The sequence below is a fragment of the Pezoporus wallicus genome, unplaced genomic scaffold (genome assembly GCF_028554395.1).
Source record: "Pezoporus wallicus isolate ANWC-B61680 ecotype Strahan unplaced genomic scaffold, APGP_CSIRO_Pwel_v1 contig_3365, whole genome shotgun sequence".
NCBI classification, from domain to species: domain Eukaryota; kingdom Metazoa; phylum Chordata; class Aves; order Psittaciformes; family Psittacidae; genus Pezoporus; species Pezoporus wallicus.
This window is the reverse complement of record NW_026640883.1, coordinates 1,490,648-1,503,913: the sequence shown is the minus strand read 5'-3', so window position 1 is coordinate 1,503,913 and position 13,266 is coordinate 1,490,648. Positions and strand designations below refer to the sequence as shown.

At 44.6% G+C, this 13,266-nt stretch overlaps 1 protein-coding gene across 2 annotated transcripts in view; it reads right to left on the bottom strand.

Moving 5' to 3' along the window:
- NEURL1 (neuralized E3 ubiquitin protein ligase 1) overlaps positions 1 to 13,266 on the bottom strand; it is a 157,625-nt gene that overhangs the window by 125,545 nt on the left and 18,814 nt on the right. The window lies entirely within an intron of this gene.

The window sequence follows — 13,266 nt, the reverse complement described above, 5'->3', positions numbered from 1 at the left end:
TAAACTGTTTCAGCTGTCTTTCTAATTGTCAAGACTGCTATTTGGTGAAGCAAAGCTTGAATTAGGTGCTTTTTATGCTGCAGTCCTTGAACAGATGCACCCTTCTCTATCTCCCCCCTAAACCATGTGGAAGCTGTATGAGGACCTTGTGCAGGTCCTACCACCTCTCAGCAGAGCTTATTTACTCAGGTTCAGCATAGGCAAACTAAATTCGCCTCTGCCTAACACATGAGCATACGCTCACATCCCAGCTGGCAGTATCTGGGTATCACCTGATTAACCCTTACCTTTGCTTTTCCCCATCTCTGCACAACCACAGGCTGTTTATTCAAACCTGATAAACAAGATAAGCCTCAATGTGGCAAAGAAATATGGAAAACAAAGACAAATACTGCCTGGGATGTGACATTTATTCAGCAACAGAATTTCAATACAGTGCTTGTGGTTAAGCAAAGAAGGAGAAACACAGAAGAGAAAAAAGGGGAGGTCCTATGAGTCAACAAGGGCACAGACCCTGTCATTCACCACACATAGAGGAAACCTGTCCCCAGCTTCTCTTGCATAAATCAAGACTAAGTCTCATCAATCCCATGAGTATGTTATTGCCCCATAGTTGAGATACTTTTCTTCCCAAAGCCCAGTGCAGTGGGCTGCCAGCTCCCCACCCTAAATGGGGAGCACTGAGACTATTGTAGCCAGAAAGGCAAGGAGGCACCCCAGCTAAGGACCGACTCCACTGTTACTGCTGTGCAGGGAGCACTCTATTACTGCTGGCTCCCTGGAGATCCAGACAGAAGTCAACGCATCAGTAGAAAGCAATCAAAAGTAGCCTGGAGGAGCCCTGAGCAGCAGCACCCAGCTGCAGGCAGGAAAGGCAACAACAGGGCTTGGAAAGGACCAAACTCCTTATCAGCCTCCTTCCACACCCCCAGCTGACGTTTTCAAAGCACACATCAGGACGCCTCATTTCTGGCTGTGTTTATTTGAACTGCACATGTAAATACCTTATTAGAGAAACAAATGGCCTTTTTGATCATAACTCACTTCTTACGCATTCCCAAGCCCACGTTACAGACACAGAGACATGGACAGTGTGCTGTGAGCACAGCTACTCAACTGGCTGCGAACCAGACTTCTACACTGCCAAATTAAAAGCAGAAATGCAGATGGGAAAGATGCCTTTCACCCCTCTAGTTGCACAGCCACCTAATACAAAAGGGGTCTGACTGATGCAGTAGCACAGATGCACAAGAAACCCATTTTAAATTCAACCCAGCTTTTCCCTGGAGATTCCCCATGCAGCTCTGGCTGCACACAGCCACATGTTCCCACAAATTCTTCCCCTTTGCAGTCAGCTCATCTAATCTGGTCAGGAATTGAGAAAACTATTGAAAAACATCAGTTTGCTGTTCTTAATGCTTAGCTTCAAGGGAGACAATCAACAAGAAAACACCGGTTTGAAAGGAGACAATAGTAAGTACGTGAGCACAAGGCAGGTGCTGGGATTATCTATCTGTCTCTGCCAGGAGCTCACTGTCTCCTCTGAATTAATGTTTGTATGAGGCAGGATCTAATCTAAATGGATAAAGTTGTGTAGATTGGTGTTTGCTTTTACCAGAATTAAATTTTAAAGGCCAGATGCTGCTCTTTGCTGCAAATCTAGAGCAGCACCACTGAGGGATGGCATGACTTCCGGTTTACCTCTGTAGCTCTTACAGCAGAATCTGGTTCAGTAAGTATCAGGATCTCAAATCCAAAACAAGGTCACATGTAAAACAGAGTGTGGTGAGGGGTTTTTGATGCTGCATAATCTCCACAAAGTACATCAATAGTTAATTCAAGTAACACTATGCTAACTCAGTCCTCCTAAGTATCAAGTTCTGGATATCTGAACTCAAGCAAAACTTGATTACAATATAGGTATATGATAAATAGGGTGAATGTCAGGCTAATTTCAGACAACTCTTGTCTTAGGTTGTTGAATACCAATTGAGTTTTGCGTTTGTCAGCTCAGACAGTAAAGATGCAATACCCTGAAAGGATGCTAACTGCTTCTACAAGTAATTTTACAGCAGCCCTTAGGAAGCACGCACAGGAACACCTCCATCTCTGAGCCTTTTCCCACTGGGGAGACAAAACTCCATCTCCTTCACTTTACAAGCACAAGTTCTTATTAATTCAATTAAACCACAGAAATACACACAAAATTAAAGGTGAAAGAAGTTGAGTCCCCATGCACAGAGATGGGTAAGTGGATATGTATATGTGGGTATGCACACTGCCAAAGCCTGCCAGATCCTGCCGAGATCACTACTACTAATTTACTATTACTTTTTTCCCCCTTCAGTTTTACAAACCACAGTTTAATTGAAGGAGCAGTTTGAGGGAGCTTTAGTGCCGTAACAACCTCTCAAAAAAAAAAAAAAATCTCTAAAATGGTTATCACCCAGAAGGGGGGGAAATGTGTATGCACTAAAATTATCTCTGGAGCACTTAGAGCCTTTTAATAAGCAATAAAAGTTGCATCTTCAGGAACAGGTTGTTAAGATGAGGCTAAATACTCTCACGCTGTGAATGAGCCTAACATCCTCGGTCTTTTGGGCCAGCAAACACCATTTTAGGCATTGCACGGTGTCCATCCCGAGGGGCCATGGTCCAGCCTGGGGGGGTGTCAGTACTGAATGGCTCAGCTGTCAATCACAGCCAGACAAATTGCACCGCCCGCCCGGGTATGCGCAGCAACAGTGACAGCTGGCGGACACGGGGAGAAAGCCCCCACTCCCTCCTCCTCTACTTAGGCTGGGTTAAGACCCACAAGCCTTGGAGAGAGGAGCCACAGAACACACGCTGTGTGCACAGAGTCCTGCGCCCAGGACCGAGAGCTCACAGCTTGCCGGTGCAGGCAGTTTTCGCCCCGGTGCTTTTATCACCAGGGCTGGACACCCTCCCTCTGATGAGATTTTGAGCAGTTATACTCTAACACAGCACTAACCGGCTGTTTGAAAGAGTTATTAGCATAGCCAGGGCATGATTTACTGACTCGCGGTTTGCTTGCCATCCTCTCCGGCTGCCTGCAGCACTTGCCTGCATTGACACATCATCTTTCTGATGGGACGAAAACGGGCTGCTGAAGGGACAAAGTCTGGCTCTTCATGAATCTCAAGTTACTGTCAGCAGCCTCATATTATAGAGGAGAAAGTGAGTGACAAGTGGTGGGAGCCATGCCCAGGATCACACCAAGGAAGCTATCAGCAGTGTGAGACAGAAATCCCGAGGTTTGGGAAAACCCGTCCAGCAGCAAGTACCTTTGGGTGCAGTCAGGCCAGGGACCAGCAGGAAGGCAGTGCCAGGAGGACTGGCTGCCATTCACCCTGCAATGATGGAGAGTCTAAAACCTGATTCTTATTCTTCTGGGGAGAATATAGCTTTTTGAAATTGTCCATTATTTTCTCACATCAAGCAGGGAACAGACTGTACGTCTTGCTTCTGATTCACAAATATTAAATCCCCTCTTCCCACTATTGGTGACTCATGGAAGTGACTCATTCACCTCCAGATAGTATTATTTCCCCCATATTTGAAATATTAAAAAATCCCCTATATTGGCCTCTTGGGAAAAAAAAATATATATTATTAAAATAGCCTTTTGTTTTACTCATCAGCCTTTGTTCACAACACAGGTTTAAATAGAGTTCATCTTAGACTCCAGACACAAACTCACTCCTCTGCCTAATCCACAAAGTTAACAAAGCTACAGTACAGGAGGAATCCTGATCCTGCCCTGGCCTCAACTGTTATTACTCTCCTTACTAGAGGCTGCTGAAGCTAAAGCAACACGACAGCTCTGCTCCAAAGCAGGGTGCCCCTTCACTTCCCAACCCACCTGCAGGCAAAGCCAGAGCCCTAGAACAAAAATTAGAAAACTGGTGGAAAATAAAGTTTATTTTGCAGGTTGCTTGAGGGGGGGGTGTTGATTTTGGTTTTGTTTAATTATGAGAGGTTCTGCGCTGAATCACAGATTCACAGAGGCTGTAGCCCAACCAGGCGTTGTGTAACAGAGGGTGGGAAAAGAGGGCACTGAGACACTTGTATACATACAGATATGCAGGAGGACAAGGCAAAAAGACAATGGTGCCATCCCTCAGGAGGTTAGGGTGCTTTCTGCTGCACAGAGCATTGTCACTGCCCATTGACACAAAGGGCAGAGAAAGGGGTTCAAGCTGAAAGCAAAGCAAGATGGGTTGGGCAAGAACTCAGGGGAAAAGAAAGCAATGTTAAATCCTGGAGAAGAACCTAAGAGGATCAACATCTGAAGACCTGGCCTTCCCAGCTGTTGTGTGGAAAAGCACAAAAGCATGAGAAGATGTGCCACACCAACTTCCACACCAACAGCCAGAAGAGCTGGTTGTAACAGGGGCACAACAAAAGTAGGGCAACATACATCAAACTCCTTGAATAATTATACAGTGCCTTCCGGACATAGATATCGGAGCTTTTCACCCTGTTATCCAGGAAAACCCAACTCCCTGCAAGACTAGCATTGGTCCCCTGGCTGCACACTATCACTGAGCACTCAGGGAGGAGAAGACTTACTATAGCCATGACCAGACCAGACTCTGATCTGGATCAGAATAGCTCCTTCAGGCCCAAACCTATTAATCTTCTCTACTAGAGAAGGATTGTTCCTATATTGAACTTATTATTCAAGAGCCAAATCAGTAAGTCTAATGTTACAAGGCCTGTGGCACTAAAGATGTTACTACACCTACAGCGCAGTGATGTCTCAAAGTTTACCTGCTAATCACATGAAGTCTTCCCCTCAGTTCATCTTTGCTGTATCTGAGCACTTTAAATGAGTCTTCCTCTTGTTTGCACCCATCAAATAGAGTAAAAACATACCTACTTATTTAGTCTTCATTTTCAGAGCTACTCATATTCAGCTCTTTTAATCTTTGCTCTTAAAATCAATCTTTGCAGTCTGATTGATAACCACATACTTACTTTTTTTCTGTATTTGTTAGCCTTTTCAGTAACCAAGCACCCAGAATTGATGTAAGAGACTAAATGCAGCCAACTGCAAAAGAGCATCAAATCATTGTGCTAGAAATAAAGGCTGTGTTGAGGATCTGAGCCACGAGCCAGAGCTGAAACAGTTGTGGGATAATAAACATGAGAAAGAAGGGTCCATGTCACTAAACCACTGCCTACATGAGCTTGTCAAGCCAGCCTTTGTGCCTTCTCCAGAGTCATACAGCTATCCTTAATGTAAAAGAGTTGTGCAAAATGAAAAAAGGATCTATTATTTGAGGTACAGTTTGCCCTCAAGGGATGCTTCATTTACCATCTTAACTATCATTTATCATTGTTAGTCAAGGTAATAGTTAAAAAAAAAAGAAAGTCTCCCTGCAGCAGAGAGGTAAAGAAACCAATTCTTAGGGGAATCAGAGAGATATCTTGTAGCTAAAGAAAGCTGTAAAACTGCCACCTCTCAGTGTCCTTAGAAAGTTCTTCATGTCACACTGAAGACAAACAGAAGCAGCAACTCCAGGCACAAATCTCCAGCACAATTATACAGTTCTCGTTCAAGGATCTCATTTCACTGCTAAGTGAAAACCCCAACACCCTTAGGGCTAACATCGACCATGGTTATTTCTCAAACACAGGTTACATTTGGGGTTTTATTATCCCAAACCTTTAAGGTGTACATTTTCCCTCCAGTCAGAAGATTTGGCCATGCCAAATACCAACAAGCTTATGTTTACTAATACTCTTGCACTGTGTAAGTGTTGAATGGGTAAGTCTTTATGCAATAAAGGAAAGAGACATGCAAAAGAATAGAGATGTTTCCAGCAACACACATCTCAGATTAGTAAATGCCTGGAAGAGGAGAGAGGGTATAAAAAAACAGTATGTATTTCCCTGCTGACTAACAGTTACCACTTTTAGCATCCTAGATTTAGAACCTGATTTTTGTCACCCAAGACAGTGTGATTTATTAGCTGAGTTGGTACAGTTGGTACCCAACACTCGGCCAGTTGGCACTCCAGAACTAGGTCCAAACTCAGAAGCTGAGCCTCATCTCTGCTTACAGACTTGGATGGATTCCCAGCTGAAGAGACAATATAGCAGCAGGCATCAGCAGGAAAGCTCCCAGCAAACTTAAACACAAGAATTGGCCATTGGAGAGACTTAGTGAGGTTCATCCTGCGTTATTGCACACAAACCTCATTGCAAGGCTTGGGGAAAGGGGAAGAACGATGTAATACTGAAACGTCATTAAAATTAAGTGTGACCAGCTGTTTTCCTCTCCATGAGTTTGAGTGGTAAGTCTGAGATAGTAATGACTTCTGATTCCATGAAGATGCAAGAAGTTCATGATACAGATTTGGGTACTACCTTTTAGCTTCCAGGCTCAAAAAAAGCTGCCAGATAGCATTATTTTTAATGTACTCACACACAAGGATAGAGTTTCCAAGGAAGCTGCCAAACCCAGCAAAGGTTTGCACTTTCCCTTTCCAACAGTTTCTTAGAAAGCTGGAAATAACATTACCTTACTTAAGTGGCCATTTTAATTTATTTAGTTTTGCTTTAAAACAACCAAAAAGAAAAGCTGAACTTCTGAGCACTTAAAACTGTTCCTTTTGACACAGAGCTAATGCCTGACAGGCAAGTCATACAGATCTTTATGAGACCATTTTAAGAAGGGTGTACATTCTCCAAGGCAGAGCCTGCATATTTCTTCCTGCACCAGAGCACATGGACCATAATCCTGCATGGGCCCTCTGGCTTACTGTAAGATAAGCTCCAACAACACTGGTTATTACCACTTTGAAAGCCAGGGTCTGTTCCCATCCAAGTGAACGAGAGCAGGTTTACCTCTATGTTCTATTCTTTGCCCTAAGAAGCATTATTGGAAAGAAAATAAGGCTGAGAATTCATCTGAGCTACAGATTAGGATCTGCACACTTGCAGTTAGAAGCAGAGCTCCCAATATCTCCTCACTGCTCAAAGCAAACCTCTCCTGGGCTAGTCACATAACATCAGCGTCTATCTGGAAAAAAGAAGTAAAGATGTAGGGTGCCTTGGCTGCCACCAGAAAAGGCAAACACAAAGCAAATGTGTTAGTGGAAAGCAGCATTTCCCAGCAGTCACCACACCGCTGTAGGGAGCAAGGACTCAGAGCTTCAACACCCACCTCTGCCACACAGATACTGCCAGACACTCTTCCCATCCCTCCGTTTTTAGACTGGATTGGAAGGAAGAAGAGTGTGAGGTGGCATTAATATGCACACTGGAGGTGGTGACTCAGCAGCCCATTCCAATTAATCCCAATTAACTCCACCCAAAGCAAAATAATTCTAACTTTTTAATGCCGTCAGGTATGCCTGGGGAAATACAGGCAGGTAATGAACCTGCCATTTCCCACCTGGTCAGATGCAAGCCCTTTCACTCAGCACGTGCTGTTTAGCCAAGTTTATCACCTAGCTCTGGCTCCTCTTGGTCATTAAATAAGAAAAATACGCAATCCATACTGCTGCCCAGGGTTGCAGAGGCCCCTTAGCACTAGCAAATGCTGTTGATGTAGTAAAGGAGAAACAGGTTGCCTTGGTTGCTATCTCACTCTTTCCTGCCTGTTAGAGAGAAACAATCCTCACATTAAACATGGGAAGGAGGTTGCTATTTTCCATACAATGGGTGTACTGCATCAAGCACAAAGGCTCAGGACATAGAAACAGGGTATTTTAAGAAGGCTCGAAACAGACCCTAAAGTATATGTGTGATGGTCCCTTGTACAGGCCTGAATGTCATCCAATGACATCCACACACCTGATAAATGGCAGAAAGGAACTTTCCGTGCTATTGCATTTTTCTCTTCAAGATAGATACAATCACACTACATTAGTCAAGCTAGAGCTGAACTGTCACAGGTCTTTTATTATTATTTACTAATATGGCTATCAGTCAGATTTGCACTATTGAATTCCTGTAGCTTAGATTTACCCTAATACCCAGGAAATGTAGTTTTACAGAAGTGCTGTTATTCCCCAGTTTGCTTTTGCTTATCTCTTTTACAAGGCCCTTTGTGTGCTGTCTGCCCTGCAGGAGACTATGGAAGTCAACCCCTGTACCCAGGGGTTTCACCCTGCAGTCTTGGGGGGCTGCTGGCTCTCACACCACTGCTCTCCTGAACGAGCCCCCATCTTTTTAAATCAACTTAATTTCTGAACCTACACAATTCAATGCAAACATATGTTTGTTTAAATATTTAATTTTTTCCAGCAGCCACTTTATTTCCTACAATAGCTGACACACACTAGCCCTTTGAGCTGACTCAATGAAGAAAGCACTCCCATTTTCTTTGCAGAATACTAATGTGGTCTTTGGAAGCAAGTTCTTCGACTGAAGCTTACAGAGGCAGCATAATCAGACCTCTGTAGTGAGATGATGAAGAAGCAAAGTACTGTCTTGCAGGAGGCCCACTCTTGTGCAAACTGAATGATCTTGCCTGGCCTCTGCAAGACAGGAGATTGGATCCTGTGGTAGAAATACATGGGAGGAAGCAATAAGGCTGCCTTTTTGGCTCCACCTGCTGAATTCATGATGCACAGTTCGACTCTTGGTTAACAAAAAAGTGAAAATCACAGCCCTGGGAAACTGGCCTTCAGGAGGCTGCAAGGGACAACCCTCAAATCAGTGCATGTACCAGCATCTCCAGGAAGGTCCTGCTTGCACAGGGCTATCACCAAGAGAAGAGGTGTCAGCAGGAGAAGAATCTCCCATAAATTGCACAAAAGCTCATCAGATCAAGGCAACAGGCTGGTCAAATGACAACCCACACCCTGAGTTCAAACATGCCTTCAGTCTTCAGTACAATCCCTTCAATTTTCAGCAAAGCCACATGAGACCATCTTTCCACAGGGATGACTTGGCTTCTCTCCCTGGCCAGACCACCCCACCCCATCCCTTACTTCAGGACATACTGCATGGCACAGCAAGCCCATTTCCATTAGGGGATTTAGCTGAAACTACCTTTCAAAATAAGAGATGGGGGGCAAAGGAGTTTCTTTTTTGGCCAAAAAAAGATGGATTCTGTCATGTGGCCACCAGTTGCAAGGGAGGAAATGGGGGCCTGCAACAGACCCAACACTAATCAGCTCAAACCTCCTTTGAGCTCACACTGAGTCACTAATTTGGGTCTAAATGACGGCAGCAGGAACCGAGAACTGCCGTTTCTTTCCTGCCACTTGGTTCTGGTTAGAATTAGACCATGACAACAATAATGCAACTCTGCGTCTCTCCTTCCTTCGTCCCTACACATAGTCACTGTGAAGCGCAGAGAGGTGAAATGCCTTGGTATCTGCGTGGGAGAGCTGGGAACATCAAGTAGAAGGATTTATCTTCACTAAACCCTGCTGTGACTAGCAGACCATGCTCTCTTACATTAACAAGCAGATTTCTGCAGTGTTCAGATTCTGGTCTCCTGCAGAGACTGCTGCAAAGGAGACGATACGGACAGAAAGTGCTTCGCACTCCGTAGGACTGCCTCGCCACTATGCAGATGTCCAGATCAACAGTAAGAAACAGTGAGACAGCTCCTGCCCCCCTGCACTTCAGCGGTCCTGGCTCCCTCAAGAAATCAGATAAAAGTAGCCAAGAAAACTGCCCAGGACACAGTAGAGGACCAGCATGTGCAGTGGAGACGCAGGCATTAGCCAAAAGGACTGCTTGCTTTAATAATAATTTCCAGGCACTGGGGATTTCGTCAGGTTAGGTGCTGGTTAATGAAGCTGTGAAGCAGCCGTTCAGAACCTGTCCCACACAGTTTAAAAGTCATCTTAAAAAAATAAAATAAAATAAAGTGAGGGACTTGTGCCAAAGCAATATTGCAAATTATGCTTCCAACACCATTTCCCATGCTTCTCTTTTTTTTATCCCTTTCTGGCACATCACCACCTACATGAAGGCCAAAAAGAGACTGTAGTATCTGGTTACACAAGCATAGCCCACCACAGTAGCAATTCAAAAGCTTGTTCCACAATACAGCAAATTTTTTTAATCCATATTCAGAGAATGAAAAGGATCTTACAGATCACCCAGTTCCAACCCCACTGCCACGGGCAGGGACACCTTCCATTACATCAGGTTGCCCAAAGCCCTGTCCAACCTGGCCTTGAACATTGCCAGGGATGAAGCAGCTACAGCTTCTCTGGGCACCCTGTGCCAGTGTCCCACCACCTTCATAGTAAAGAATTTCTTCCTAATATCTAATCTAAATCAACCTCATTTCAGTTTAAAGCCATTTACCCTTGCCCTATCACTACATGCCCCTTGTAAAAAGTCCCTTTCCAGATATCTTATAGACTTCCTTTAAGTACTGGTAGGCTGCTGTAACGTCACCCTAGAGCCTTCTTTTCTCCAGGCTGAACAAGCCCAGCTCTCTCAGCCTGTCTTCACAAGAGAGGTGCTCCAGCCCCCTGATCACCTTCATGGCCTCCTCTGCACTCACTCCAACAGGTCCACATCCTTCTTATGCCGGGGGCTCCAGGTTTGAAAACAGTATTCCAGGTGGGGTCCCATGAGAGTGGAGTACAGGGGATTATCACCTCCCTCGACCTGCTGGGCACAGCCCAGCACACGGTTGGCTTTATGGGCTTCAAGTGCACACTGCCAGGTCATGTCCTGCTTCTTGTCAACCCATCTCCAAGTCTGTCTTCTCAGGGCTGCTCTCAATTGATTCTCCCACAGCCTGTATTTGTGCCCGCAGTTGCCCCGAATGGTGCAGGACCTTGCCTTTGGCCTTATCTACTCAGCCTTCCTCATCAGGTGGCCTGTAGCAGACCTCCAGTTGAATGCCACCTGTCCCCAGTCTCCCTTTAATCCTTACCCATAAGCTCTTAGTTGGCTCTCCATCCATCCCCAGGTAGAGCGCCATGTACTCCAGCTGGTCATTGACATAGAGGTCAAAATCCCCTCCTCATCTCCCCTCCCTGAACTTCCTGAAGAGCCTGTATCCTTTGATTCCAACACTCCAGTCATAGAAGCCATCACACCATGTCTCCATGATGCCAGTAAGATCATATCCCTGAAGGCATATGCACATCTTTAAATCCTCTTGTTTATTCCCCATGCTAAATGCATTCGCATAGAGGCATTTAAGCTGGGCCCCTGCTGTCTCATTATAGATTGATTGACACATCTACCCATCCCAAAAGCCATCCATCCACTACAGCAGCATCTTCACCAAGTGCTCTAAGAACTTTGCTGTTGCATGTCCCTGGTGCATTAGCTGCAGGTATTACATCCAACTACGTAGCGTAAAGATACAGGAAACAATTTCATTCAGGTCCCATTAGGCTTAGAGTAGAGGGGGGAATAGCTTTGGGCAATCATCTGAATGCACTGCTAAAAGCATTATCCAAACAACAGATTAATATTTACAGTCACAGGCTTCCACCCATCTCACAGCGTCTCACAGCAGCAGCTTGGGGTCTGGTATTTAAAGCATGGTGGTACTGGCAGCAATGTTTCTCCAGGTTCCTACAGGAGCTTTAGGCACCGTGAGGATATGAGGAACATTCCTGCTAGTTCACTACTTTCTGAATAATTCCTGGAAGCTGCCACTAGGCTGGGGAAGGACTCAAAGAGAGAACATTTGCTGCTGGAAAATCAGCCATGCTTTGCTTGGTGCTTTGCTACTTGGCTCCTGTGTAACTACTGTCCCACCCTGACCCAGCAAGAAAGCTTAAAGGCCACCCTTATTATGTTGATTTAGGGTAACCCTGTATGGAAAATGGCGCACATCTAAGGATCCAACTGCAAGAGGTTTTGATTTTTTTAAAAGGATAATTCAGTGTATCTGTTCAGCTAAACAGAAAACCCTGTGTCATAATAAAGCTGTCATGATGTTCTGGAAATATGGTCTCACTGGAGGAACACATTGTAATTTTATATCCAGCTATTTAAGAAGATGAGGCCAAGCCCTGAGTGACAGACACTTTGATGAAACAACACATGAATTAAACATAATTACACAAGAAAAACAGTAAAACAGAACTAATCATCGAGGCCCCCATGTTGTACTGCGAGCAGTGACATTTGCATTGGCACAGGGCATTCCCATCCAGAGAGCTCCAAATCCTCCATGAATATCAGTAATTAAATAGTCTGCAGCACAGCCAGAGAGAGGCAAGTTTTGCTGCCCTCAGTTTTGCAGAAAGCAAGGTCGACATCCCACTAAGACCCACAGGAGCCCTGGCTGCCTGCATTGCCCCATGCGCTCCCTGCTGCCTGCACAGGCAAGGGGCTTCTCCACCTCCTCTTTGCTCTTTGAAATGTCCCCCACTTTATTAGGCTGTTCCCACTGGAAAAGATGCTGTACGCTGCAGCTAGATTGGTCTCAAAATTCAGACCTGGGATCTGCAGTCGTAGTCTCACTAGGGAAGGCTCGATGTATTTCCCTTCATAAAATTAAGATGTAATTTTACAGGGGCCTGCCTGCTATAAACCTGTCTCCATATGCAATGTTCTCCCTATCCATATTTAATCTAGAAAAGAGAATATAACTGGGTTCAGGAAATCTGTTTTTTTTTCTAGGTTTCTATGCAAGCTGGATCTCAAAACCCTTCTTTATGTCAACAGTAGACAACTGTTTCATAGACTCCATCTAGCAGGGTTGGTAACTAACCTAAAAATGGCAGATGGAAGCATTAAATATTTATTGGACTAGAGTGCACTGATTTTGGAAATTAACACTTTGCAAATTACATCTGTGTGAACAGTAATTAAACAGTCAGGCACAGTCCAGTCCAGGTTCTGAGTAAGCTGCAACTCTTTTTGCAAAACATATGTATACATAAAAAATGCTAAAGTGCAATGAACTAACACTTCTCTGCTGATTTCCATCTGCACACACCAAAGTGCTCTGCAATCAGGAATTAAAAATAATTAAAACTTTGGAATGGTTTTCTGCATAAAGTTGGAAGAGAGGGAGCCCTTGTGGCAGGCACTCAGGCATCACGCCAGTTAAGACTGCAGAGAGCAGGAGTAGATGATGTATTGCTTTAAAATATCGAGGAGTCCATGACCTCATGTTCCCCGTGCTACTAATACTGGGATAGAACTGGTGGTAACAGTGGGATTGAACTGGTGCTTGTAGCAGCAGGAAACCATGAGAAAAGTGCAACTGATACAGCCCTTACAGGCTCCATATGTGTTCAATTGCAATTGTAAATAGCATACAGGTGCTATTTGCTTTTGAGCTCTCTT